Source organism: Rhipicephalus microplus, chromosome 3 (genome assembly GCF_043290135.1).
Source record: "Rhipicephalus microplus isolate Deutch F79 chromosome 3, USDA_Rmic, whole genome shotgun sequence".
Taxonomy (NCBI): Eukaryota; Metazoa; Arthropoda; class Arachnida; order Ixodida; family Ixodidae; genus Rhipicephalus; species Rhipicephalus microplus.
Window position 1 is genome coordinate 169747588 of NC_134702.1, and position 24291 is coordinate 169771878.

Genomic DNA, 24291 nt, shown 5'->3' on the forward strand with positions numbered 1-24291 from the left:
TAGAACAAGCTGATGAGCACCAAGAAACTCGTTAATGAGTTCTCCAGATGTAACGGGGGTGTAGCTCAGTGGTAGAGCGCTCGCTTCGCATGTGAGAAGTCTTGGGTTCAATCCCCGGCACCTCCAAAGTGCTCTCGACTTTAGCGGTATCTTTTCTTATTGCCTGTTGTAATACTATGGCACCACGAGTCATCGGTACGCATATGATGAAATACATTTCATCGAACAGCGCTGCCATTTTATTTGACTATAGAGATAAGCGGCTTTTCTCAATGATGAAAAAAACTGTATCAGGCAGCAATGACGAGATGATTTTGTTTATTTCAACTATTGAATTATTTTATTGTTAGAACAAGCTAATGAGCACCAAGAAACTCGTTAATGAGTGCTCCAGATGTAACGGGGGTGTAGCTCAGTGGTAAAGCGCTCGCATTGCAAGTGAGAAGTTCCGGGTTCAATCCCCGGCACCTCCAAAGTGCTCTCGACTTTAGCGGTATCTTTTTTATTGCCTGTTGTAATACTACGGCACCACGAGTTACCAGTGCGCATATCATGAAATACATTTCATCGAACAGCGCTGCCATTTTCTTTGACTATATAGATAAGCGGCTTTTCTCAATGATGAAAAAAACTGTATCAGCCAGAAATGACGGGATGATTTTGTTTATTTCAACTATTGAGTTATTTTATTGTTAGGAGAAGCTGATGAGCACCAAGAAACTCGTTAATGAGTGCTCCCTATGTAACGGGGGTGTAGCTCAGTGGTAGAGCGCTCGCTTTGCATGTGAGTAGTCCCGGGCTCAGACCCCGGCCCCTCGAAAGCGCTCTCGACTTTAGCGGTATCTTTTTTTATTGCCTGTTGTAATACTACGTCACCACGAGTTACCGGTGCGCACATCATGAAATACATTTCATCGAACAGCGCTGCCATTTTCTTTGACTAGAGAGATAAGCGACTTTTCTCAATGATGAAAAAAACTGTATCAGGCAGCAATGACGAGATGATTTTGTTTATTTCCACTATTGAATTATTTTATTGTTAGAACAAGGTAATGAGCACCAAGAAACTTCTTAATGAGTGCTCCAGATGTAACGGGGGTGTAGGTCAGAGATAGAGCGCTCGCTTTGCATGTGAGAAGTCCCGGGTTCAATCCCCGGCACCTCCAAAGTGCTCTCGACTTTTGCGGTATCTTTTTTTATTGTCTGTTGTAATACTACGGCACCACGAGTTACCAGTGCGCATACCATGAAATACATTTCATCGAACAGCGCTGCCATTTTCTTTGACTATAGAGATAAGCGGCTTTTCTCAATGATGAAAAAAACTGTATCAGCCAGAAATGACGGGATGATTTTGTTTATTTCAACTATTCAATTATTTTATTGTTAGGAGAAGCTGATGAGCACCAAGAAACTCGTTAATGAGTGCTCCTTATGTAACGGGGGTGTAGCTCAGTGGTAGAGCGCTCGCTTCGCATGTGAGTAGTCCCGGGCTCAGACCCCGGCCCCTCGAAAGCGCTCTCGACTTTAGCGGTATCTTTTTTTTATTGCCTGTTGTAATACTACGGCAACACGAGTTACCGGTGCGCATATCATGAAATACATTTCATCGAACAGCGCTGCCAATTTCTTTGACTATAGAAATTTGCAGCTTTCCTCAATGATGAATAGCTGTATCAGGCAGCAATGACGAGATGGTTTTGTTTATTTCAACTATTGAATTATTTTATTGTTAGAACAAGCTGATGAGCACCAAGAAACTCGTTAATGAGTGCTCCAGATGTAACGGGGGTGTAGCTCAGTGGTAGAGCGCTCGCTTCGCATTTGAGAAGTCCCGGGTTCAATCCCCGGCACCTCCAATGCGCTCTCGACTTTAGCGGTAACTTTTTTATTGCCTGTTGTAATACTACACCACCGCGAGTTACCCGTGCGCATATCATGAAATACATTTCATCGAACAGCGCTGCAATTTTCTTTGACTATAGAGATAAGCGACTTTTCTCAATGATGAAAAAACTGTATCAAGCAGCAATGACAAGATAATTTCGTTTATTTTAACTATTGAATTATTTTATTGTTAGGAGAAGCTGATGAGCACCAAGAAACTCGTTAATGAGTGCTCCAGATGTAACGGGGATGTAGCTCAGGGGTAGAGCGCTCGCTTTGCATGTGAGTAGTCCCGGGTTCAGACCCCGGCACCTCGAAAACGCTCTCGACTTTAGCGGTATCTTTTTTATTGTCTGTTGTAATACTACGGCACCACGAGTTACCGGTGCGCATATCATAAAATACATTTCATCGAACAGCGCTGCCAATTTCTTTGACTATAGAAATATGCAGCTTTCCTCAATGATGAAAAAACTGGATCAGGCAGCAATGACGAGATGATTTTGTTTATTTCAACTATTGAATTATTTTATTGTTAGAACAAGCTGATGAGCACCAAGAAACTCGTTAATGAGTGCTCCAGATGTAACGGGGGTGTAGCTCAGTGGTAGAGCGCTCGCTTCGCATGTGAGAAGTCCCGGGTTCAATCCCCGGCACCTCCAAAGCGCTCTCGACTTTACCGGTAACTTTTTTTATTGCCTGTTGTAATACTACGGCAACACGAGTTACCGGTGCGCATATCATGAAATACATTTCATCGAACAGCGCTGCCATTTTCTTTGACTATAGAAATATGCAGCTTTCCTCAATGATGAAAAAACTGTATCAGGCAGCAATGACGAGATGATTTTGTTTATTTCAACTATTGAATTATTTTATTGTTAGAACAAGCTGATGAGCACCAAGAAACTCGGTAATGAGTGCTCCAGATGTAACGGGGGTGTAGCTCAGTGGTAGAGCGCTCGCTTTGCATGTGAGAAGTCTTGGGTTCAATCCCCGGCACCTCCAAAGTGCTCTCGACTTTAGCGGTATCTTTTTTTATTGCCTGTTGTAATACTACGGCACCACGAGTTACCGGTGCGCATATCATGAAATACATTTAATGGAACAGCGCTGCCATTTTCTTTGACTATAGAGATAAGCGGCTTTCCTCAATAATGAAAAAAAACTGTATCAGGCAGCAATGACGAGACGATTTTGTTATTGATTATTTTATTGTTTTAACAAGCTGATGAGCACTAAGAAACTCGTTAATGAGTGCTCCAGATGTAAAGGGGGTGTAGCTCAGTGGTAAAGCGCTCGCTTTGCATGTGAGAAGTCCCGGGTTGAATCACCGGCACCTCCAAAGCGCTCTCGACTTTAGCGGTATCTTTTTTTATTGCCTGTTGTAATACTACGGCACCACGAGTCATCGGTACGCATATGATGAAATACATTTCATCGAACTGCGCTGCCATTTTATTTGACTATAGAGATAAGCGGCTTTTCTCAATGATGAAAAAAACTGTATCAGGCAGCAATGACGAGATGATTTTGTTTATTTCAACTATTGAATTATTTTATTGTTAGAACAAGCTAATGAGCACCAAGAAACTCGTTAATGAGTGCTCCAGATGTAACGGGGGTGTAGGTCAGTGATAGAGCGCTCGCTTTGCATGTGAGAAGTTCCGGGTTCAATCCCCGGCACCTCCAAAGTGCTCTCGACTTTTGCGGTATCTTTTTTTATTGTCTGTTGTAATACTACGGCACCACGAGTTACCAGTGCGCATACCATGAAATACAATTCATCGAACAGCGCTGCCATTTTCTTTGACTATAGAGATAAGCGGCTTTTCTCAATGATGAAAAAAACTGTATCAGGCAGCAATGACGAGTTGATTTTGTTTATTTCAACTATTGAATTATTTTATTGTTAGAACAAGGTTATGAGCACCAAGAAACTTCTTAATGAGTGCTCCAGATGTAACGGGGGTGTAGGTCAGTGATAGAGCGCTCGCTTTGCATGTGAGAAGTCCCGGGTTCAATCCCCGGCACCTCCAAAGTGCTCTCGACTTTTGCGGTATCTTTTTTTATTGTCTGTTGTAATACTACGGCACCACGAGTTACCGGTGCGCATACCATGAAATACATTTCATCGAACAGCGCTGCCTTTTTCTTTGACTATAGAGATAAGCGGCTTTTCTCAATGATGAAAAAAACTGTATCAGCCAGAAATGACGGGATGATTTTGTTTATTTCAACTATTGAATTATTTTATTGTTAGGAGAAGCTGATGAGCACCAAGAAACTCGTTAATGAGTGCTCCAGATGTAACGGGGGTGTAGCTCAGTGGTAGAGCGCTCGCTTCGCATGTGAGTAGTCCCGGGCTCAGACCCCGGCCCCTCGAAAGCGCTCTCGACTTTAGCGGTATCTTTTTTTTATTGCCTGTTGTAATACTACGGCAACACGAGTTACCGGTGCGCATATCATGAAATACATTTCATCGAACAGCGCTGCCAATTTCTTTGACTATAGAAATTTGCAGCTTTCCTCAATGATGAATAGCTGTATCAGGCAGCAATGACGAGATGATTCTGTTTATTTCAACTATTGAATTATTTTATTGTTAGAACAAGCTGATGAGCACCAAGAAACTCGTTAATGAGTGCTCCAGATGTAACGGGGGTGTAGCTCAGTGGTAGAGCGCTCGCTTCGCATTTGAGAAGTCCCGGGTTCAATCCCCGGCACCTCCAAAGCGCTCTCGACTTTAGCGGTAACTTTTTTATTGCCTGTTGTAATACTACACCACCGCGAGTTACCCGTGCGCATATCATGAAATACATTTCATCGAACAGCGCTGCAATTTTCTTTGACTATAGAGATAAGCGACTTTTCTCAATGATGAAAAAACTGTATCAAGCAGCAATGACAAGATAATTTTGTTTATTTTAACTATTGAATTATTTTATTGTTAGGAGAAGCTGATGAGCACCAAGAAACTCGTTAATGAGTGCTCCAGATGTAACGGGGATGTAGCTCAGTGGTAGAGCGCTCGCTTTGCATGTGAGTAGTCCCGGGTTCAGACCCCGGCACCTCGAAAGCGCTCTCGACTTTAGCGGTATCTTTTTTTATTGTCTGTAGTAATACTACGGCACCACGAGTTACCGGTGCGCATATCATAAAATACATTTCATCGAACAGCGCTGCCAATTTCTTTGACTATAGAAATATGCAGCTTTCCTCAATGATGAAAAAACTGTATCAGGCAGCAATGACGAGATGATTTTGTTTATTTCAACTATTGAATTATTTTATTGTTAGAACAAGCTGATGAGCACCAAGAAACTCGTTAATGAGTGCTCCAGATGTAGCGGGGGTGTAGCTCAGTGGTAGAGCGCTCGCTTCGCATGTGAGAAGTCCCGGGTTCAATCCCCGGCACCTCCAAAGCGCTCTCGACTTTACCGGTAACTTTTTTTATTGCCTGTTGTAATACTACGGCAACACGAGTTACCGGTGCGCATATCATGAAATACATTTCATCGAACAGCGCTGCCATTTTCTTTGACTATAGAAATATGCAGCTTTCCTCAATGATGAAAAAACTGTATCAGGCAGCAATGACGAGATGATTTTGTTTATTTCAACTATTGAATTATTTTATTGTTAGAACAAGCTGATGAGCACCAAGAAACTCGGTAATGAGTGCTCCAGATGTAACGGGGGTGTAGCTCAGTGGTAGAGCGCTCGCTTTGCATGTGAGAAGTCTTGGGTTCAATCCCCGGCACCTCCAAAGTGCTCTCGACTTTAGCGGTATCTTTTTTTATTGCCTGTTGTAATACTACGGCACCACGAGTTACCGGTGCGCATATCATGAAATACATTTCATCGAACAGCGCTGCCATTTTCTTTGACTATAGAGATAAGCGGCTTTCCTCAATAATGAAAAAAAACTGTATCAGGCAGCAATGACGAGACGATTTTGTTTATTTTAACTAATTGATTATTTTATTGTTTTAACAAGCTGATGAGCACTAAGAAACTCGTTAATGAGTGCTCCAGATGTAAAGGGGGTGTAGCTCAGTGGTAAAGCGCTCGCTTTGCATGTGAGAAGTCCCGGGTTGAATCCCCGGCACCTCCAAAGCGCTCTCGACTTTAGCGGTATCTTTTTTTATTGCCTGTTGTAATACTACGGCACCACGAGTCATCGGTGCGCATATCATGAAATACATTTCATCGAACAGCGCTGCCATTTTCTTTGACTATAGAGATAAGCGGCTTTCCTCAATAATGAAAAAAAACTGTATCAGGCAGCAATGACGACACGATTTTGTTTATTTTAACTAATTGATTATTTTATTGTTTTAACAAGCTGATGAGCACTAAGAAACTCGTTAATGAGTGCTCCAGATGTAAAGGGGGTGTAGCTCAGTGGTAAAGCGCTCGCTTTACATGTGAGAAGTCCCGGGTTGAATCCCCGGCACCTCCAAAGCGCTCTCGACTTTAGCGGTATCTTTTTTTATTGCCTGTTGTAATACTACGGCACCACGAGTCATCGGTACGCATATGATGAAATACATTTCATCGAACTGCGCTGCCATTTTATTTGACTATAGAGATAAGCGGCTTTTCTCAATGATGAAAAAAACTGTATCAGGCAGCAATGACGAGTTGATTTTGTTTATTTCAACTATTGAATTATTTTATTGTTAGAACAAGGTAATGAGCACCAAGAAACTTCTTAATGAGTGCTCCAGATGTAACGGGGGTGTAGGTCAGTGATAGAGCGCTCGCTTTGCATTTGAGAAGTCCCGGGTTCAATCCCCGGCACCTCCAAAGCGCTCTCGACTTTAGCGGTAACTTTTTTATTGCCTGTTGTAATACTACACCACCGCGAGTTACCCGTGCGCATATCATGAAATACATTTCATCGAACAGCGCTGCAATTTTCTTTGACTATAGAGATAAGCGACTTTTCTCAATGATGAAAAAACTGTATCAAGCAGCAATGACAAGATAATTTTGTTTATTTTAACTATTGAATTATTTTATTGTTAGGAGAAGCTGATGAGCACCAAGAAACTCGTTAATGAGTGCTCCAGATGTAACGGGGATGTAGCTCAGTGGTAGAGCGCTCGCTTTGCATGTGAGTAGTCCCGGGTTCAGACCCCGGCACCTCGAAAGCGCTCTCGACTTTAGCGGTATCTTTTTTTATTGTCTGTTGTAATACTACGGCACCACGAGTTACCGGTGCGCATATCATAAAATACATTTCATCGAACAGCGCTGCCAATTTCTTTGACTATAGAAATATGCAGCTTTCCTCAATGATGAAAAACTGTATCAGGCAGCAATGACGAGATGATTTTGTTTATTTCAACTATTGAATTATTTTATTGTTAGAACAAACTGATGAGCACCAAGAAACTCGTTAATGAGTGCTCCAGATGTAACGGGGGTGTAGCTCAGTGGTAGAGCGCTCGCTTCGCATGTGAGAAGTCCCGGGTTCAATCCCCGGCACCTCCAAAGCGCTCTCGACTTTACCGGTAACTTTTTTTATTGCCTGTTGTAATACTACGGCAACACGAGTTACCGGTGCGCATATCATGAAATACATTTCATCGAACAGCGCTGCCATTTTCTTTGACTATAGAAATATGCAGCTTTCCTCAATGATGAAAAAACTGTATCAGGCAGCAATGACGAGATGATTTTGTTTATTTCAACTATTGAATTATTTTATTGTTAGAACAAGCTGATGAGCACCAAGAAACTCGGTAATGAGTGCTCCAGATGTAACGGGGGTGTAGCTCAGTGGTAGAGCGCTCGCTTTGCATGTGAGAAGTCTTGGGTTCAATCCCCGGCACCTCCAAAGTGCTCTCGACTTTAGCGGTATCTTTTTTTATTGCCTGTTGTAATACTACGGCACCACGAGTTACCGGTGCGCATATCATGAAATACATTTCATCGAACAGCGCTGCCATTTTCTTTGACTATAGAGATAAGCGGCTTTCCTCAATAATGAAAAAAACTGTATCAGGCAGCAATGACGAGGCGATTTTGTTTATTTTAACTAATTGATTATTTTATTGTTTTAACAAGCTGATGAGCACTAAGAAACTCGTTAATGAGTGCTCCAGATGTAAAGGGGGTGTAGCTCAGTGGTAAAGCGCTCGCTTTGCATGTGAGAAGTCCCGGGTTGAATCCCCGGCACCTCCAAAGCGCTCTCGACTTTAGCGGTATCTTTTTTTATTGCCTGTTGTAATACTACGGCACCACGAGTCATCGGTACGCATATGATGAAATACATTTCATCGAACTGCGCTGCCATTTTCTTTGACTATAGAGATAAGCGGCTTTCCTCAATAATGAAAAAAAACTGTATCAGGCAGCAATGACGAGACGATTTTGTTTATTTTAACTAATTGATTATTTTATTGTTTTAACAAGCTGATGAGCACTAAGAAACTCGTTAATGAGTGCTCCAGATGTAAAGGGGGTGTAGCTCAGTGGTAAAGCGCTCGCTTTGCATGTGAGAAGTCCCGGGTTGAATCCCCGGCACCTCCAAAGCGCTCTCGACTTTAGCGGTATTTTTTTTTATTGCCTGTTGTAATACTACGGCACCACGAGTCATCGGTACGCATATGATGAAATACATTTCATCGAACTGCGCTGCCATTTTATTTGACTATAGAGATAAGCGGCTTTTCTCAATGATGAAAAAAACTGTATCAGGCAGCAATGACGAGATGATTTTGTTTATTTCAACTATTGAATTATTTTATTGTTAGAACAAGCTAATGAGCACCAAGAAACTCGTTAATGAGTGCTCCAGATGTAACGGGGGTGTAGGTCAGTGATAGAGCGCTCGCTTTGCATGTGAGAAGTTCCGGGTTCAATCCCCGGCACCTCCAAAGTGCTCTCGACTTTTGCGGTATCTTTTTTTATTGTCTGTTGTATTACTACGGCACCACGAGTTACCAGTGCGCATACCATGAAATAAAATTCATCGAACAGCGCTGCCATTTTCTTTGACTATAGAGATAAGCGGCTTTTCTTAATGATGAAAAAAACTGTATCAGGCAGCAATGACGAGTTGATTTTGTTTATTTCAACTATCAGTCAGTCAGTCAAGAACTTTAATATATGGTCCTGAGGAGTTTAAGCCACCAGGGTGCCCACGTGGGACATCCTAGCAGCCGCTACCGTAGGCGACGCCCGAGTCGGGGCGGGAACGTGGTGGCGTTCCGCCAGTTCTTGGGCCCTCTGGACTGCCTTAAGTTGGTTTCGGAGATTGGGGCTCCTGAGTGCCTCCTCCCAGTCGGACTCACTGGTGAGAGGTCCCTGAGGTAACGCGGGACATTGCCAGAGCATGTGCGCGAGTGAACAGTACACTTCTGTGCAATCTGGGCACTGTGAATTTATGTCTGAGTTATAATGGCTGAGTCGGCCCCGTGATGGGTACGATCTCGTTTGTAACATTCTAAAGGCTACTTCTTGCGCGCGTTCTAGTTTTGAATGGGGTAAAGGGTATCGGCTTCTCAAATGCGAAGCGAGCGCTCTACCACTGAGCTACACCCCCGTTACATCTGGAGCACTCATTAACGAGTTTCTTGGTGCTCATCAGCTTGTTCTAACAATAAAATAATTCAATAGTTGAAATAAACAGAATCATCTCGTCATTGCTGCCTGATACAGCTATTCATCATTGAGGAAAGCTGCAAATTTCTATAGTCAAAGAAATTGGCAGCGCTGTTCGATGAAATGTATTTCATGATATGCGCACCGATAACTCGTGTTGCCGTAGTATTACAACAGGCAATAAAAAAAAGATACCGCTAAAGTCGAGAGCGCTTTCGAGGGGCCGGGGTCTGAGCCCGGGACTACTCACATGCGAAGCGAGCGCTCTACCACTGAGCTACACCCCCGTTACATAAGGAGCACTCATTAACGAGTTTCTTGGTGCTCATTACCTTGTTCTAACAATAAAATAATTCAATAGTTTTTTTCAACTATTGAATTATTTTATTGTTAGAACAAGGTAATGAGCACCAAGAAACTCGTTAATGAGTGCTCCTTATGTAACGGGGGTGTAGCTCAGTGGTAGAGCGCTCGCTTCGCATGTGAGTAGTCCCGGGCTCAGACCCCGGCCCCTCGAAAGCGCTCTCGACTTTAGCGGTATCTTTTTTTTATTGCCTGTTGTAATACTACGGCAACACGAGTTATCGGTGCGCATATCATGAAATACATTTCATCGAACAGCGCTGCCAATTTCTTTGACTATAGAAATTTGCAGCTTTCCTCAATGATGAATAGCTGTATCAGGCAGCAATGACGAGATGATTCTGTTTATTTCAACTATTGAATTATTTTATTGTTAGAACAAGCTGATGAGCACCAAGAAACTCGTTAATGAGTGCTCCAGATGTAACGGGGGTGTAGCTCAGTGGTAGAGCGCTCGCTTCGCATTTGAGAAGTCCCGGGTTCAATCCCCGGCACCTCCAAAGCGCTCTCGACTTTAGCGGTAACTTTTTTATTGCCTGTTGTAATACTACACCACCGCGAGTTACCCGTGCGCATATCATGAAATACATTTCATCGAACAGCGCTGCAATTTTCTTTGACTATAGAGATAAGCGACTTTTCTCAATGATGAAAAAACTGTATCAAGCAGCAATGACAAGATAATTTTGTTTATTTTAACTATTGAATTATTTTATTGTTAGGAGAAGCTGATGAGCACCAAGAAACTCGTTAATGAGTGCTCCAGATGTAACGGGGATGTATCTCAGTGGTAGAGCGCTCGCTTTGCATGTGAGTAGTCCCGGGTTCAGACCCCGGCACCTCGAAAGCGCTCTCGACTTTAGCGGTATCTTTTTTTATTGTCTGTTGTAATACTACGGCACCACGAGTTACCGGTGCGCATATCATAAAATACATTTCATCGAACAGCGCTGCCAATTTCTTTGACTATAGAAATATGCAGCTTTCCTCAATGATGAAAAAACTGTATCAGGCAGCAATGACGAGATGATTTTGTTTATTTCAACTATTGAATTATTTTATTGTTAGAACAAGCTGATGAGCACCAAGAAACTCGTTAATGAGTGCTCCAGATGTAACGGGGGTGTAGCTCAGTGGTAGAGCGCTCGCTTCGCATGTGAGAAGTCCCGGGTTCAATCCCCGGCACCTCCAAAGCGCTCTCGACTTTACCGGTAACTTTTTTTTATTGCCTGTTGTAATACTACGGCAACACGAGTTACCGGTGCGCATATCATGAAATACATTTCATCGAACAGCGCTGCCATTTTCTTTGACTATAGAAATATGCAGCTTTCCTCAATGATGAAAAAACTGTATCAGGCAGCAATGACGAGATGATTTTGTTTATTTCAACTATTGAATTATTTTATTGTTAGAACAAGCTGATGAGCACCAAGAAACTCGGTAATGAGTGCTCCAGATGTAACGGGGGTGTAGCTCAGTGGTAGAGCGCTCGTTTTGCATGTGAGAAGTCTTGGGTTCAATCCCCGGCACCTCCAAAGTGCTCTCGACTTTAGCGGTATCTTTTTTTATTGCCTGTTGTAATACTACGGCACCACGAGTTACCGGTGCGCATATCATGAAATACATTTCATCGAACAGCGCTGCCATTTTCTTTGACTATAGAGATAAGCGGCTTTCCTCAATAATGAAAAAAAACTGTATCAGGCAGCAATGACGACACGATTTTGTTTATTTTAACTAATTGATTATTTTATTGTTTTAACAAGCTGATGAGCACTAAGAAACTCGTTAATGAGTGCTCCAGATGTAAAGGGGGTGTAGCTCAGTGGTAAAGCGCTCGCTTTGCATGTGAGAAGTCCCGGGTTGAATCCCCGGCACCTCCAAAGCGCTCTCGACTTTAGCGGTATCTTTTTTTATTGCCTGTTGTAATACTACGGCACCACGAGTCATCGGTACGCATATGATGAAATACATTTCATCGAACTGCGCTGCCATTTTATTTGACTATAGAGATAAGCGGCTTTTCTCAATGATGAAAAAAACTGTATCAGGCAGCAATGACGAGATGATTTTGTTTATTTCAACTATTGAATTATTTTATTGTTAGAACAAGCTAATGAGCACCAAGAAACTCGTTAATGAGTGCTCCAGATGTAAAGGGGGTGTAGCTCAGTGGTAAAGCGCTCGCTTTGCATGTGAGAAGTCCCGGGTTGAATCCCCGGCACCTCCAAAGCGCTCTCGACTTTAGCGGTATCTTTTTTTATTGCCTGTTGTAATACTATGGCACCACGAGTCATCGGTACGCATATGATGAAATACATTTCATCGAACTGCGCTGCCATTTTATTTGACTATAGAGATAAGCGGCTTTTCTCAATGATGAAAAAAACTGTATCAGGCAGCAATGACGAGATGATTTTGTTTATTTCAACTATTGAATTATTTTATTGTTAGAACAAGCTAATGAGCACCAAGAAACTCGTTAATGAGTGCTCCAGATGTAACGGGGGTGTGGGTCAGTGATAGAGCGCTCGCTTTGCATGTGAGAAGTTCCGGGTTCAATCCCCGGCACCTCCAAAGTGCTCTCGACTTTTGCGGTATCTTTTTTTATTGTCTGTTGTAATACTACGGCACCACGAGTTACCAGTGCGCATACCATGAAATACATTTCATCGAAAAGCGCTGCCATTTTCTTTGACTATAGAGATAAGCGGCTTTTCTCAATGATGAAAAAAACTGTATCAGCCAGAAATGATGGGATGATTTTGTTTATTTCAACTATTGAATTATTTTATTGTTAGGAGAAGCAGATGAGCACCAAGAAACTCGTTAATGAGTGCTCCTTATGTAACGGGGGTGTAGCTCAGTGGTAGAGCGCTCGCTTCGCATGTGAGTAGTCCCGGGCTCAGACCCCGGCCCCTCGAAAGCGCTCTCGACTTTAGCGGTATCTTTTTTTTTATTGCCTGTTGTAATACTACGGCAACACGAGTTACCGGTGCGCATATCATGAAATACATTTCATCGAACAGCGCTGCCAATTTCTTTGACTATAGAAATTTGCAGCTTTCCTCAATGATGAATAGCTGTATCAGGCAGCAATGACGAGATGATTTTGTTTATTTCAACTATTGAATTATTTTATTGTTAGAACAAGCTGATGAGCACCAAGAAACTCGTTAATGAGTGCTCCAGATGTAACGGGGGTGTAGCTCAGTGGTAGAGCGCTCGCTTCGCATTTGAGAAGTCCCGGGTTCAATCCCCGGCACCTCCAAAGCGCTCTCGACTTTAGCGGTAACTTTTTTATTGCCTGTTGTAATACTACACCACCGCGAGTTACCCGTGCGCATATCATGAAATACATTTCATCGAACAGCGCTGCAATTTTCTTTGACTATAGAGATAAGCGACTTTTCTCAATGATGAAAAAACTGTATCAAGCAGCAATGACAAGATAATTTTGTTTATTTTAACTATTGAATTATTTTATTGTTAGGAGAAGCTGATGAGCACCAAGAAACTCGTTAATGAGTGCTCCAGATGTAACGGGGATGTAGCTCAGTGGTAGAGCGCTCGCTTTGCATGTGAGTAGTCCCGGGTTCAGACCCCGGCACCTCCAAAGTGCTCTCGACTTTAGCGGTATCTTTTTTATTGCCTGTTGTAATACTACGGCACCACGAGTTACCGGTGCGCATATCATGAAATACATTTCATCGAACAGTGCTGCCATTTTCTTTGACTAGAGAGATAAGCGACTTTTCTCAATGATGAAAAAAACTGTATCAGGCAGCAATGACGAGTTGATTTTGTTTATTTCAACTATTGAATTATTTTATTGTTAGAACAAGGTAATGAGCACCAAGAAACTTCTTAATGAGTGCTCCAGATGTAACGGGGGTGTAGGTCAGTGATAGAGCGCTCGCTTTGCATGTGAGAAGCCCCGGGTTCAATCCCCGGCACCTCCAAAGTGCTCTCGACTTTTGCGGTATCTTTTTTTATTGTCTGTTGTAATACTACGGCACCACGAGTTACCAGTGCGCATACCATGAAATACATTTCATCGAACAGCGCTGCCATTTTCTTTGACTATAGAGATAAGCGGCTTTTCTCAATGATGAAAAAAACTGTATCAGCCAGAAATGACGGGATGATTTTGTTTATTTCAACTATTGAATTATTTTATTGTTAGGAGAAGCTGATGAGCACCAAGAAACTCGTTAATGAGTGCTCCTTATGTAACGGGGGTGTAGCTCAGTGGTAGAGCGCTCGCTTCGCATGTGAGTAGTCCCGGGCTCAGACCCCGGCCCCTCGAAAGCGCTCTCGACTTTAGCGGTATCTTTTTTTTATTGCCTGTTGTAATACTACGGCAACACGAGTTACCGGTGCGCATATCATGAAATACATTTCATCGAACAGCGCTGCCAATTTCTTTGACTATAGAAATTTGCAGCTTTCCTCAATGATGAATAGCTGTATCAGGCAGCAATGACGAGATGATTTTGTTTATTTCAACTATTGAATTATTTTATTGTTAGAACAAGCTGATGAGCACCAAGAAACTCGTTAATGAGTGCGCCAGATGTAACGGGGGTGTAGCTCAGTGGTAGAGCGCTCGCTTCGCATTTGAGAAGTCCCGGGTTCAATCCCCGGCACCTCCAAAGCGCTCTCGACTTTAGCGGTAACTTTTTTATTGCCTGTTGTAATACTACACCACCGCGAGTTACCCGTGCGCATATCATGAAATACAATTCATCGAACAGCGCTGCAATTTTCTTTGACTATAGAGATAAGCGACTTTTCTCAATGATGAAAAAACTGTATCAAGCAGCAATGACAAGATAATTTTGTTTATTTTAACTATTGAATTATTTTATTGTTAGGAGAAGCTGATGAGCACCAAGAAACTCGTTAATGAGTGCTCCAGATGTAACGGGGATGTAGCTCAGTGGTAGAGCGCTCGCTTTGCATGTGAGTAGTCCCGGGTTCAGACCCCGGCACCTCGAAAGCGCTCTCGACTTTAGCGGTATCTTTTTTTATTGTCTGTTGTAATACTACGGCACCACGAGTTACCGGTGCGCATATCATAAAATACATTTCATCGAACAGCGCTGCCAATTTCTTTGACTATAGAAATATGCAGCTTTCCTCAATGATGAAAAAACTGTATCAGGCAGCAATGACGAGATGATTTTGTTTATTTCAACTATTGAATTATTTTATTGTTAGAACAAGCTGATGAGCACCAAGAAACTCGTTAATGAGTGCTCCAGATGTAACGGGGGTGTAGCTCAGTGGTAGAGCGCTCGCTTCGCATGTGAGAAGTCTTGGGTTCAATCCCCGGCACCTCCAAAGCGCTCTCGACTTTACCGGTAACTTTTTTTATTGCCTGTTGTAATACTACGGCAACACGAGTTACCGGTGCGCATATCATGAAATACATTTCATCGAACAGCGCTGCCATTTTCTTTGACTATAGAAATATGCAGCTTTCCTCAATGATGAAAAAACTGTATCAGGCAGCAATGACGAGATGATTTTGTTTATTTCAACTATTGAATTATTTTATTGTTAGAACAAGCTGATGAGCACCAAGAAACTCGGTAATGAGTGCTCCAGATGTAACGGGGGTGTAGCTCAGTGGTAGAGCGCTCGCTTTGCATGTGAGAAGTCTTGGGTTCAATCCCCGGCACCTCCAAAGTGCTCTCGACTTTAGCGGTATCTTTTTTTATTGCCTGTAGTAATACTACGGCACCACGAGTTACCGGTGCGCATATCATGAAATACATTTCATCGAACAGCGCTGCCATTTTCTTTGACTATAGAGATAAGCGGCTTTCCTCAATAATGAAAAAAAAACTGTATCAGGCAGCAATGACGAGACGATTTTGTTTATTTCAACTATTGAATTATTTTATTGTTAGGAGAAGCTGATGAGCACCAAGAAACTCGTTAATGAGTGCTCCCTATGTAACGGGGGTGTAGCTCAGTGGTAGAGCGCTCGCTTTGCATGTGAGTAGTCCCGGGCTCAGACCCCGGCCCCTCGAAAGCGCTCTCGACTTTAGCGGTATCTTTTTTTATTGCCTGTTGTAATACTACGGCACCACGAGTTACCGGTGCGCACATCATAAAATACATTTCATCGAACAGCGCTGCCATTTTCTTTGACTAGAGAGATAAGCGACTTTTCTCAATGATGAAAAAAACTGTATCAAGCAGCAATGACGAGATGATTTTGTTTATTTCAACTATTGAATTATATTATTGTTAGAACAAGGTAATGAGCACCAAGAAACTTCTTAATGAGTGCTCCAGATGTAACGGGGGTGTAAGTCAGTGATAGAGCGCTCGCTTTGCATGTGAGAAGTCCCGGGTTCAATCCCCGGCACCTCCAAAGTGCTCTCGACTTTTGCGGTATCTTTTTTTATTGTCTGTTGTAATACTACGGCACCACGAGTTACCAGTGCGCATACCATGAAATACATTTCATCGAACAGCGCTGCCGTTTTCTTTGACTATAGAGATAAGCCGCTTTTCTCATTGATGAAAAAAACTGTATCAGCCAGAAATGACGGGATGATTTTGTTTATTTCAACTATTGAATTATTTTATTGTTAGGAGAAGCTGATGAGCACCAAGAAACTCGTTAATGAGTGCTCCTTATGTAACGGGGGTGTAGCTCAGTGGTAGAGCGCTCGCTTCGCATGTGAGTAGTCCCGGGCTCAGACCCCGGCCCCTCGAAAGCGCTCTCGACTTTAGCGGTATCTTTTTTTTATTGCCTGTTGTAATACTACGGCAACACGAGTTACCGGTGCGCATATCATGAAATACATTTCATCGAACAGCGCTGCCAATTTCTTTGACTATAGAAATTTGCAGCTTTCCTCAATGATGAAAAGCTGTATCAGGCAGCAATGACGAGATGATTTTGTTTATTTCAACTATTGAATTATTTTATTGTTAGAACAAGCTGATGAGCACCAAGAAACTCGTTAATGAGTGCTCCAGATGTAACGGGGGTGTAGCTGAGTGGTAGAGCGCTCGCTTCGCATGTGAGAAGTCCCGGGTTCAATCCCCGGCACCTCCAAAGCGCTCTCGACTTTAGCGGTAACTTTTTTATTGCCTGTTGTAATACTACACCACCGCGAGTTACCCGTGCGCATATCATGAAATACATTTCATCGAACAGCGCTGCAATTTTCTTTGACTATAGAGATAAGCGACTTTTCTCAATGATGAAAAAACTGTATCAAGCAGCAATGACAAGATAATTTTGTTTGTTTTAACTATTGAATTATTTTATTGTTAGGAGAAGCTGATGAGCACCAAGAAACTCGTTAATGAGTGCTCCAGATGTAACGGGGATGTAGCTCAGTGGTAGAGCGCTCGCTTTGCATGTGAGTAGTCCCGGGTTCAGACCCCGGCACCTCGAAAGCGCTCTCGACTTTAGCGGTATCTTTTTTTATTGCCTGTTGTAATACTACGGCACCACGAGTTACCGGTGCGCATATCATAAAATACATTTCATCGAACAGCGCTGCCAATTTCTTTGACTATAGAAATATGCAGCTTTCCTCAATGATGAAAAAACTGTATCAGGCAGCAATGACGAGATGATTTTGTTTATTTTAACTATTGAATTATTTTATTGTTAGAACAAGCTGATGAGCACCAAGAAACTCGTTAATGAGTGCTCCAGATGTAAAGGGGGTGTAGCTCAGTGGTAGAGCGCTCGCTTCGCATGTGAGAAGTCCCGGGTTCAATCCCCGGCACCTCCAAAGCGCTCTCGACTTTACCGGTAACTTTTTTTATTGCCTGTTGTAATACTACGGCAACACGAGTTACCGGTGCGCATATCATGAAATACATTTCATCGAACAGCGCTGCCATTTTCTTTGACTATAGAAATATGCAGCTTTCCTCAATGATGAAAAAACTGTATCAGGCAGCAATGACGAGATGATTTTGTTTATTTCAACTATTGAATTATTTTATTGTTAGAACAAGCTGATGAGCACCAAGAAACTCGGTAATGAGTGCTCCAGATGTAACGGGGGTGTAGCTCAGTGGTAGAGCGCTCGCTTTGCATGTGAGAAGTCTTGGGTTCAATCCCCGGCACCTCCAAAGTGCTCTCGACTTTAGCGGTATCTTTTTTCATAGCCTGTTGTAATACTACTGCACCACGAGTTACCGGTGCGCATATCATGAAATACATTTCATCGAACAGCACTGCCATTTTCTTTGACTATAGAGATAAGCGGCTTTCCTCAATAATGAAAAAAACTGTATCAGGCAGCAATGACGAGACGATTTTGTTTATTTTAACTAATTGATTATTTTATTGTTTTAACAAGCTGATGAGCACTAAGAAACTCGTTAATGAGTGCTCCAGATGTAAAGGGGGTGTAGCTCAGTGGTAAAGCGCTCGCTTTGCATGTGAGAAGTCCCGGGTAGAATCCCCGGCACCTCCAAAGCGCTCTCGACTTTAGTGGTATCTTTTTTTATTGCCTGTTGTAATACTATGGCACCACGAGTCATCGGTACGCATATGATGAAATACATTTCATCGAACAGCGCTGCCATTTTATTTGACTATAGAGATAAGCGGCTTTTCTCAATGATGAAAAAAACTGTATCAGGCAGCAATGACGAGATGATTTTGTTTATTTCAACTATTGAATTATTTTATTGTTAGAACAAGCTAATGAGCACCAAGAAACTCGTTAATGAGTGCTCCAGATGTAACGGGGGTGTAGCTCAGTGGTAGAGCGCTCGCATTGCAAGTGAGAAGTTCCGGGTTCAATCCCCGGCACCTCCAAAGTGCTCTCGACTTTGGCGGTATCTTTTTTATTGCCTGTTGTAATACTACGGCACCACGAGTCATCGGTACGCATATGATGAAATACATTTCATCGAACTGCGCTGCCATTTTCTTTGACTATAGAGATAAGCTGCTTTTCTCAATGATGAAAAAACTGTATCAGGCAGCAATGACGAGATGATTTTGTTTATTTATACTATTGAATTTTTTTATTGTTAGGAGAAGCTGATGAGCACCAAGAAACTCGTTAATGAGTGCTCCAGATGTAACGGCGGTGTAGCTCAGTGGTAGAGCGCTCGCTTTGCATGTGAGTAGTCCCGGGTTCAGACACCGGCACCTCGAAAGCGCTCTCGACTTTAGCGATATCTTTTTTTATTGCCTGTTGTAATACTACGGCACCACGAGTCACCGGTGCGCATATCATGAAATACATTTCATCGAACAGCGCTGCCATTTCCTTTGACTATAGAAATATGCAGCTTTTCTCAATGATTAAAAAACTGTATCAGGCAGCAATGACGAGATGATTTTGTTTATTTAAACTATTGAATTATTTTATTGTTAGAACAAGCTGATGAGCACCAAGAAACTCGTTAATGAGTGCTCTTGATGTAACAGGGGTGTAGCTCAGTGGTAGAGCGCTCGCTTTGCATGTGAGAAGTCCCGGGTTCAATCCCCGGCACCTGCAAAGCGCTCTCGAATTCAGCGGTATCTTTTTTATTTCCTGCTGTAATACTGCGGCACCACGAGTTACCGGTGCGCATATCATGAAATACATTTCATCGAACAGCGCTGCCATTTTATTTGACTATAGAGATAAGCGGCTTTCCTCAATGATGAAAAAAACTGTATCAGGCAGCAATGACGAGACAATTTTGTTTATTTCAACTAATTGATTATTTTATTGTTTGAACAAGCTGATGAGCACCAAGAAACTCGTTAATGAGTGCCCCAGATGTAACAGGGGTGTAGCTGAGTGGTAGAGCGCTCGCTTTGCATGTGAGAAGTCCCGGGTTCAATCTCCGGCACCTGCAAAGCGCTCTCGACTTTAGCGGTATCTTTTTTATTGCCTGCTGTAATACTACGGCACCACGAGTTACCGGTGCGCATATCATGAAATACATTTCATCGAACAGCGCTGCCATTTTCTTTGACTATAGAGATAAGCGGCTTTCCTCAATGATGAAAAAACTGTATCAGGCAGCAATGACGAGATGATTTTGTTTATTTCAACTATTGAATTATTTTATTGTTAGGAGAAGCTGTTGAGCACCAAGAAACTCGTTAATGAGTGCTCCAGATGTAAAGGGGGTGTAGCTCAGTGGTAGAGCGCTCGCTTTGCATGTGAGTAGTCCCGGGTTCAGACCCCGGCACCTCGAAAGCGCTCTCGACTTTAGCGGTATCTTTTTTTATTTCCTGTTGTAATACTACGGCACCACGAGTTACCGGTGCGCATATCATGAAATACGTTTCATCGAACAGCGCTGCCATTTTCTTTGACTATAGAGATAAGCGGCTTTCCTGAATGATGACAAAAACTGTATCAGGCAGCAATGACGAGACGATTTTGTTTATTTCAACTTATTGATTATTTTATTGTTTTAACAAGCTGATGAGCACCAAGAAACTCGTTAATGAGTGCTCCAGATGTAAAGGGGGTGTAGCTCAGTGGTAGAGCGCTCGCTGTGCATGTGAGTTGTCCCGGGTTCAGACCCCGGCACCTCGAAAGCGCTCTCGACTTTAGCGGTATCTTTTTTTATTTCCTGTTGTAATACTACGGCACCACGAGTTACCGGTGCGCATATCATGAAATACGTTTCATCGAACAGCGCTGCCATTTTCTTTGACTATAGAGATATGCGGCTTTCCTGAATGATGACAAAAACTGTATCAGGCAGCAATGACGAGACGATTTTGTTTATTTCAACTTATTGATTATTTTATTGTTTTAACAAGCTGATGAGCACCAAGAAACTCGTTAATGAGTGCTCCAGATGTAAAGGTGGTGTAGCTCAGTGGTAGAGCACTCGCTTTGCATGTGAGAAGTCCTGGGTTCAGACCCCGGCACCTCCAAAGCGCTCTCGACGTTAGCGGGATCTTTTTTTCATTGCCTGTTGTAATACTACGGCACCACGAGTCACCGGTACGCATATCATGAAATACATTTCATCGAACAGCGCTGCCATTTTCTTTGACTATAGAGATAAGCGGCTTTTCTCAATGATGAAAAAACTATATCAGGCAGCAATGACAAGATGATTTTGTTTATTTCAACTATTGAATTATTTTATTGTTAGAACAAGCTGATGAGCACCAAGAAACTCGTTAATGAGTGCTCCAGATGTAAAGGGGGTGTAGCTCAGTGGTAGAGTGCTCGCTTAGCATGTGAGTACTCCCGGGTTCAGACCCCGGCACCTCGAAAGCGCTTTCGACTTTAGCGGTATCTTTTTTTATTGCCTGTTGTAATACTACGGCACCACGAGTTACCGGTGCGCATATCATTAAATACATTTCATCGAACATCGTTGCCATTTTCTTTGACTATAGAGATAAGCTGCTTTTCTCAATGATGAAAAAAACTGTATCAGGCAGCAATGACGAGACAATTTTGTTTATTTCAACTAATTGAATATTTTATTGTTTGACCAAGCTGATGAGCACCAAGAAACTCGTTAATGAGTGCCCCAGATGTAACAGGGGTGTAGCTCAGTGGTAGAGCGCTCGCTTTGCATGTGAGAAGTCCCGAGTTCAATCTCCGGCACCTGCAAAGCGCTCTCCACTTTAGCGGTATCTTTTTTATTGCCTGCTGTAATACTACGGCACCACGAGTTACCGGTGCGCATATCATGAAATACATTTCATCGAACAGCGCTGCCATTTTCTTTGACTGTAGAGATAAGCTGCTTTTCTCAATGATGAAAAAACTGTATCAGGCAGCAATGACGAGATGATTTTGTTTATTTATACTATTGAATTTTTTTATTGTTAGGAGAAGCTGATGAGCACCAAGAAACTCGTTAATGAGTGCTCCAGATGTAACGGCGGTGTAGCTCAGTGGTAGAGCACTCGCTTTGCATGTGAGAAGTCCCGGGTTCAATCCCCGGCTCCTCCAAAGCACTCTCGACTTTAGCGGTATCTTCTTTATTGCCTGTTGCAATACTACGGCACCACGAGTTAACGGTGCGCATATCATGAAATACATTCCATCGAACAGCGCTGCCATTTTCTTTGACTATAGAGATAAGCTGCTTTCCTCAATGATGAAAAAAACTGTATCAGGCAGCAATGACGAGACGATTTTGTTTATTTCAACTTATTGATTATTTTATTGTTTTAACAAGCTGATGAGCACCAAGAAACTCGTTAATGAGTGCTCCAGATGTAAAGGGGGTGTAGCTCAGTGGTAGAGCGCTCGCTTTGCATGTGAGAAGTCCCGGGTTCAATCCCCGGCACCTGCAAAGCGCTCTCCACTTTAGCGGTATCTTTTTTATTGCCTGCTGTAATACTACGGCACCACGAGTTACCGGTGCGCATATCATGAAATACATTTCATCGAACAGCGCTGCCATTTTCTTTGACTATAGAGATAAGCGGCTTTTCTCAAAGATGAAAAAACTGTATCAGGCAGCAATGACGAGATGATTTTGTTTATTTCAACCATTGAATTATTTTATTGTTAGAACAAGCTGATGAGCACCAAGAAACTCGTTAATGAGTGCTCCAGATGTAAAGGGGGTGTAGCTCAGTGGTAGAGCGCTCGCTTTGCATGTGAGTAGTCCCGGGTTCAGACCCCGGCACCTCGAAAGCGCTTTCGACTTTAGCTGTATCTTTTTTTAATGCTTGTTGTAATACTACGGCACCACGAGTTACCGGTGCGCATATCATTAAATACATTTCATCGAACATCGTTGCCATTTTCTTTGACTATAAAATATGCAGCTTTCCTCAATGATGAAAAAACTGTATCAGGCAGAATGACGAGATGATTTTGTTTATTTCAACTAATTGATTATCTTATTGTTTGAACAAGCTGATGAGCACCAAGAAACTCGTTAATGAGTGCTCCAAATGTAACGGAGGTGTAGCTCAGTGGTAGAGCGCTCGCTTTGCATGTGAGAAGTCCCGGGTTCAATCCCCGGCACCTCCAAAGCACTCTCGACTTTAGCGGTATCTTTTTTATTGCCTGTTGTAATACTACGGCACCACGAGTTACCGGTGCGCACATCATGAAATACATTTCATCGAACAGCGCTGCCATTTTCTTTGACTATAGAGATAAGCGGCTTTTCTCAATGATGAAAAAACTTTATCAGGCAGCAATGACGAGATGATTTTGTTTATTTCAACTATTGAATTATTTTATTGTTAGGAGAAGCTGATGAGCACCAAGAAACTCGTTAATGAGTGCTCCAGATGTAACGGGGGTGTAGCTCAGTGGTAGAGCGCTCGCTTTGCATGTGAGTAGTCCCGGGTTCAGACACCGGCACCTCGAAAGCGCTCTCGACTTTAGCGATATCTTTTTTTATTGCCTGTTGTAATACTACGGCACCACGAGTCACCGGTGCGCATATCATGAAATACATTTCATCGAACAGCGCTGCCATTTCCTTTGACTATAGAAATATGCAGCTTTTCTCAATGATTAAAAAACTGTATCAGGCAGCAATGACGAGATGATTTTGTTTATTTAAACTATTGAATTATTTTATTGTTAGAACAAGCTGATGAGCACCAAGAAACTCGTTAATGAGTGCTCTTGATGTAACAGGGGTGTAGCTCAGTGGTAGAGCGCTCGCTTTGCATGTGAGAAGTCCCGGGTTCAATCCCCGGCACCTGCAAAGCGCTCTCGAATTCAGCGGTATCTTTTTTATTTCCTGCTGTAATACTGCGGCACCACGAGTTACCGGTGCGCATATCATGAAATACATTTCATCGAACAGCGCTGCCATTTTATTTGACTATAGAGATAAGCGGCTTTCCTCAATGATGAAAAAAACTGTATCAGGCAGCAATGACGAGACAATTTTGTTTATTTCAACTAATTGATTATTTTATTGTTTGAACAAGCTGATGAGCACCAAGAAACTCGTTAATGAGTGCCCCAGATGTAACAGGGGTGTAGCTGAGTGGTAGAGCGCTCGCTTTGCATGTGAGAAGTCCCGGGTTCAATCTCCGGCACCTGCAAAGCGCTCTCGACTTTAGCGGTATCTTTTTTATTGCCTGCTGTAATACTACGGCACCACGAGTTACCGGTGCGCATATCATGAAATACATTTCATCGAACAGCGCTGCCATTTTCTTTGACTATAGAGATAAGCGGCTTTCCTCAATGATGAAAAAACTGTATCAGGCAGCAATGACGAGATGATTTTGTTTATTTCAACTATTGAATTATTTTATTGTTAGGAGAAGCTGTTGAGCACCAAGAAACTCGTTAATGAGTGCTCCAGATGTAAAGGGGGTGTAGCTCAGTGGTAGAGCGCTCGCTTTGCATGTGAGTAGTCCCGGGTTCAGACCCCGGCACCTCGAAAGCGCTCTCGACTTTAGCGGTATCTTTTTTTATTTCCTGTTGTAATACTACGGCACCACGAGTTACCGGTGCGCAT

At 42.6% G+C, this 24291-nt stretch overlaps 43 non-coding genes across 43 annotated transcripts; all 43 read left to right on the forward strand.

Moving 5' to 3' along the window:
- Positions 1-54: 54 nt before the first annotated feature.
- TRNAA-CGC (transfer RNA alanine (anticodon CGC)) lies at positions 55-126 on the forward strand. The gene has a single exon. It is a non-coding gene; the product is annotated as a tRNA-Ala (tRNA).
- A 275-nt stretch (positions 127-401) lies between these two features.
- Positions 402-473, forward strand: TRNAA-UGC (transfer RNA alanine (anticodon UGC)). The gene has a single exon. It is a non-coding gene; the product is annotated as a tRNA-Ala (tRNA).
- Positions 474-1787: 1314 nt separating this feature from the next.
- On the forward strand, positions 1788-1859 carry TRNAA-CGC (transfer RNA alanine (anticodon CGC)). Its single transcript has one exon. It is a non-coding gene; the product is annotated as a tRNA-Ala (tRNA).
- Positions 1860-2477: 618 nt separating this feature from the next.
- TRNAA-CGC (transfer RNA alanine (anticodon CGC)) lies at positions 2478-2549 on the forward strand. The gene has a single exon. It is a non-coding gene; the product is annotated as a tRNA-Ala (tRNA).
- Positions 2550-2823: 274 nt separating this feature from the next.
- On the forward strand, positions 2824-2895 carry TRNAA-UGC (transfer RNA alanine (anticodon UGC)). The gene has a single exon. It is a non-coding gene; the product is annotated as a tRNA-Ala (tRNA).
- A 959-nt stretch (positions 2896-3854) lies between these two features.
- TRNAA-UGC (transfer RNA alanine (anticodon UGC)) lies at positions 3855-3926 on the forward strand. The gene has a single exon. It is a non-coding gene; the product is annotated as a tRNA-Ala (tRNA).
- A 621-nt stretch (positions 3927-4547) lies between these two features.
- TRNAA-CGC (transfer RNA alanine (anticodon CGC)) lies at positions 4548-4619 on the forward strand. Its single transcript has one exon. It is a non-coding gene; the product is annotated as a tRNA-Ala (tRNA).
- Positions 4620-4891: 272 nt separating this feature from the next.
- TRNAA-UGC (transfer RNA alanine (anticodon UGC)) lies at positions 4892-4964 on the forward strand. Its single transcript has one exon. It is a non-coding gene; the product is annotated as a tRNA-Ala (tRNA).
- A 274-nt stretch (positions 4965-5238) lies between these two features.
- Positions 5239-5310, forward strand: TRNAA-CGC (transfer RNA alanine (anticodon CGC)). The gene has a single exon. It is a non-coding gene; the product is annotated as a tRNA-Ala (tRNA).
- A 274-nt stretch (positions 5311-5584) lies between these two features.
- On the forward strand, positions 5585-5656 carry TRNAA-UGC (transfer RNA alanine (anticodon UGC)). The gene has a single exon. It is a non-coding gene; the product is annotated as a tRNA-Ala (tRNA).
- A 276-nt stretch (positions 5657-5932) lies between these two features.
- On the forward strand, positions 5933-6004 carry TRNAA-UGC (transfer RNA alanine (anticodon UGC)). The gene has a single exon. It is a non-coding gene; the product is annotated as a tRNA-Ala (tRNA).
- A 276-nt stretch (positions 6005-6280) lies between these two features.
- Positions 6281-6352, forward strand: TRNAV-UAC (transfer RNA valine (anticodon UAC)). Its single transcript has one exon. It is a non-coding gene; the product is annotated as a tRNA-Val (tRNA).
- A 619-nt stretch (positions 6353-6971) lies between these two features.
- TRNAA-UGC (transfer RNA alanine (anticodon UGC)) lies at positions 6972-7044 on the forward strand. Its single transcript has one exon. It is a non-coding gene; the product is annotated as a tRNA-Ala (tRNA).
- A 273-nt stretch (positions 7045-7317) lies between these two features.
- TRNAA-CGC (transfer RNA alanine (anticodon CGC)) lies at positions 7318-7389 on the forward strand. Its single transcript has one exon. It is a non-coding gene; the product is annotated as a tRNA-Ala (tRNA).
- Positions 7390-7663: 274 nt separating this feature from the next.
- On the forward strand, positions 7664-7735 carry TRNAA-UGC (transfer RNA alanine (anticodon UGC)). The gene has a single exon. It is a non-coding gene; the product is annotated as a tRNA-Ala (tRNA).
- Positions 7736-8010: 275 nt separating this feature from the next.
- On the forward strand, positions 8011-8082 carry TRNAA-UGC (transfer RNA alanine (anticodon UGC)). The gene has a single exon. It is a non-coding gene; the product is annotated as a tRNA-Ala (tRNA).
- Positions 8083-8358: 276 nt separating this feature from the next.
- On the forward strand, positions 8359-8430 carry TRNAA-UGC (transfer RNA alanine (anticodon UGC)). The gene has a single exon. It is a non-coding gene; the product is annotated as a tRNA-Ala (tRNA).
- Positions 8431-10295: 1865 nt separating this feature from the next.
- Positions 10296-10367, forward strand: TRNAA-CGC (transfer RNA alanine (anticodon CGC)). The gene has a single exon. It is a non-coding gene; the product is annotated as a tRNA-Ala (tRNA).
- A 619-nt stretch (positions 10368-10986) lies between these two features.
- TRNAA-CGC (transfer RNA alanine (anticodon CGC)) lies at positions 10987-11058 on the forward strand. The gene has a single exon. It is a non-coding gene; the product is annotated as a tRNA-Ala (tRNA).
- Positions 11059-11333: 275 nt separating this feature from the next.
- Positions 11334-11405, forward strand: TRNAA-UGC (transfer RNA alanine (anticodon UGC)). The gene has a single exon. It is a non-coding gene; the product is annotated as a tRNA-Ala (tRNA).
- Positions 11406-11681: 276 nt separating this feature from the next.
- Positions 11682-11753, forward strand: TRNAA-UGC (transfer RNA alanine (anticodon UGC)). Its single transcript has one exon. It is a non-coding gene; the product is annotated as a tRNA-Ala (tRNA).
- A 275-nt stretch (positions 11754-12028) lies between these two features.
- TRNAA-UGC (transfer RNA alanine (anticodon UGC)) lies at positions 12029-12100 on the forward strand. The gene has a single exon. It is a non-coding gene; the product is annotated as a tRNA-Ala (tRNA).
- A 969-nt stretch (positions 12101-13069) lies between these two features.
- TRNAA-CGC (transfer RNA alanine (anticodon CGC)) lies at positions 13070-13141 on the forward strand. The gene has a single exon. It is a non-coding gene; the product is annotated as a tRNA-Ala (tRNA).
- Positions 13142-13414: 273 nt separating this feature from the next.
- Positions 13415-13486, forward strand: TRNAA-UGC (transfer RNA alanine (anticodon UGC)). The gene has a single exon. It is a non-coding gene; the product is annotated as a tRNA-Ala (tRNA).
- A 274-nt stretch (positions 13487-13760) lies between these two features.
- On the forward strand, positions 13761-13832 carry TRNAA-UGC (transfer RNA alanine (anticodon UGC)). The gene has a single exon. It is a non-coding gene; the product is annotated as a tRNA-Ala (tRNA).
- Positions 13833-14453: 621 nt separating this feature from the next.
- TRNAA-CGC (transfer RNA alanine (anticodon CGC)) lies at positions 14454-14525 on the forward strand. The gene has a single exon. It is a non-coding gene; the product is annotated as a tRNA-Ala (tRNA).
- Positions 14526-14797: 272 nt separating this feature from the next.
- On the forward strand, positions 14798-14870 carry TRNAA-UGC (transfer RNA alanine (anticodon UGC)). Its single transcript has one exon. It is a non-coding gene; the product is annotated as a tRNA-Ala (tRNA).
- Positions 14871-15144: 274 nt separating this feature from the next.
- On the forward strand, positions 15145-15216 carry TRNAA-CGC (transfer RNA alanine (anticodon CGC)). The gene has a single exon. It is a non-coding gene; the product is annotated as a tRNA-Ala (tRNA).
- Positions 15217-15490: 274 nt separating this feature from the next.
- TRNAA-UGC (transfer RNA alanine (anticodon UGC)) lies at positions 15491-15562 on the forward strand. The gene has a single exon. It is a non-coding gene; the product is annotated as a tRNA-Ala (tRNA).
- A 1317-nt stretch (positions 15563-16879) lies between these two features.
- Positions 16880-16951, forward strand: TRNAA-CGC (transfer RNA alanine (anticodon CGC)). Its single transcript has one exon. It is a non-coding gene; the product is annotated as a tRNA-Ala (tRNA).
- Positions 16952-17223: 272 nt separating this feature from the next.
- Positions 17224-17296, forward strand: TRNAA-UGC (transfer RNA alanine (anticodon UGC)). The gene has a single exon. It is a non-coding gene; the product is annotated as a tRNA-Ala (tRNA).
- A 274-nt stretch (positions 17297-17570) lies between these two features.
- TRNAA-CGC (transfer RNA alanine (anticodon CGC)) lies at positions 17571-17642 on the forward strand. Its single transcript has one exon. It is a non-coding gene; the product is annotated as a tRNA-Ala (tRNA).
- A 274-nt stretch (positions 17643-17916) lies between these two features.
- Positions 17917-17988, forward strand: TRNAA-UGC (transfer RNA alanine (anticodon UGC)). Its single transcript has one exon. It is a non-coding gene; the product is annotated as a tRNA-Ala (tRNA).
- A 622-nt stretch (positions 17989-18610) lies between these two features.
- Positions 18611-18682, forward strand: TRNAA-UGC (transfer RNA alanine (anticodon UGC)). The gene has a single exon. It is a non-coding gene; the product is annotated as a tRNA-Ala (tRNA).
- Positions 18683-19299: 617 nt separating this feature from the next.
- TRNAA-UGC (transfer RNA alanine (anticodon UGC)) lies at positions 19300-19373 on the forward strand. Its single transcript has one exon. It is a non-coding gene; the product is annotated as a tRNA-Ala (tRNA).
- Positions 19374-19992: 619 nt separating this feature from the next.
- Positions 19993-20064, forward strand: TRNAA-UGC (transfer RNA alanine (anticodon UGC)). Its single transcript has one exon. It is a non-coding gene; the product is annotated as a tRNA-Ala (tRNA).
- A 622-nt stretch (positions 20065-20686) lies between these two features.
- TRNAA-UGC (transfer RNA alanine (anticodon UGC)) lies at positions 20687-20758 on the forward strand. Its single transcript has one exon. It is a non-coding gene; the product is annotated as a tRNA-Ala (tRNA).
- Positions 20759-21725: 967 nt separating this feature from the next.
- On the forward strand, positions 21726-21797 carry TRNAA-UGC (transfer RNA alanine (anticodon UGC)). The gene has a single exon. It is a non-coding gene; the product is annotated as a tRNA-Ala (tRNA).
- Positions 21798-22071: 274 nt separating this feature from the next.
- Positions 22072-22143, forward strand: TRNAA-UGC (transfer RNA alanine (anticodon UGC)). The gene has a single exon. It is a non-coding gene; the product is annotated as a tRNA-Ala (tRNA).
- A 273-nt stretch (positions 22144-22416) lies between these two features.
- On the forward strand, positions 22417-22488 carry TRNAA-UGC (transfer RNA alanine (anticodon UGC)). The gene has a single exon. It is a non-coding gene; the product is annotated as a tRNA-Ala (tRNA).
- Positions 22489-22760: 272 nt separating this feature from the next.
- TRNAA-UGC (transfer RNA alanine (anticodon UGC)) lies at positions 22761-22832 on the forward strand. The gene has a single exon. It is a non-coding gene; the product is annotated as a tRNA-Ala (tRNA).
- Positions 22833-23449: 617 nt separating this feature from the next.
- On the forward strand, positions 23450-23523 carry TRNAA-UGC (transfer RNA alanine (anticodon UGC)). The gene has a single exon. It is a non-coding gene; the product is annotated as a tRNA-Ala (tRNA).
- Positions 23524-24142: 619 nt separating this feature from the next.
- On the forward strand, positions 24143-24214 carry TRNAA-UGC (transfer RNA alanine (anticodon UGC)). The gene has a single exon. It is a non-coding gene; the product is annotated as a tRNA-Ala (tRNA).
- Positions 24215-24291: the final 77 nt, after the last annotated feature.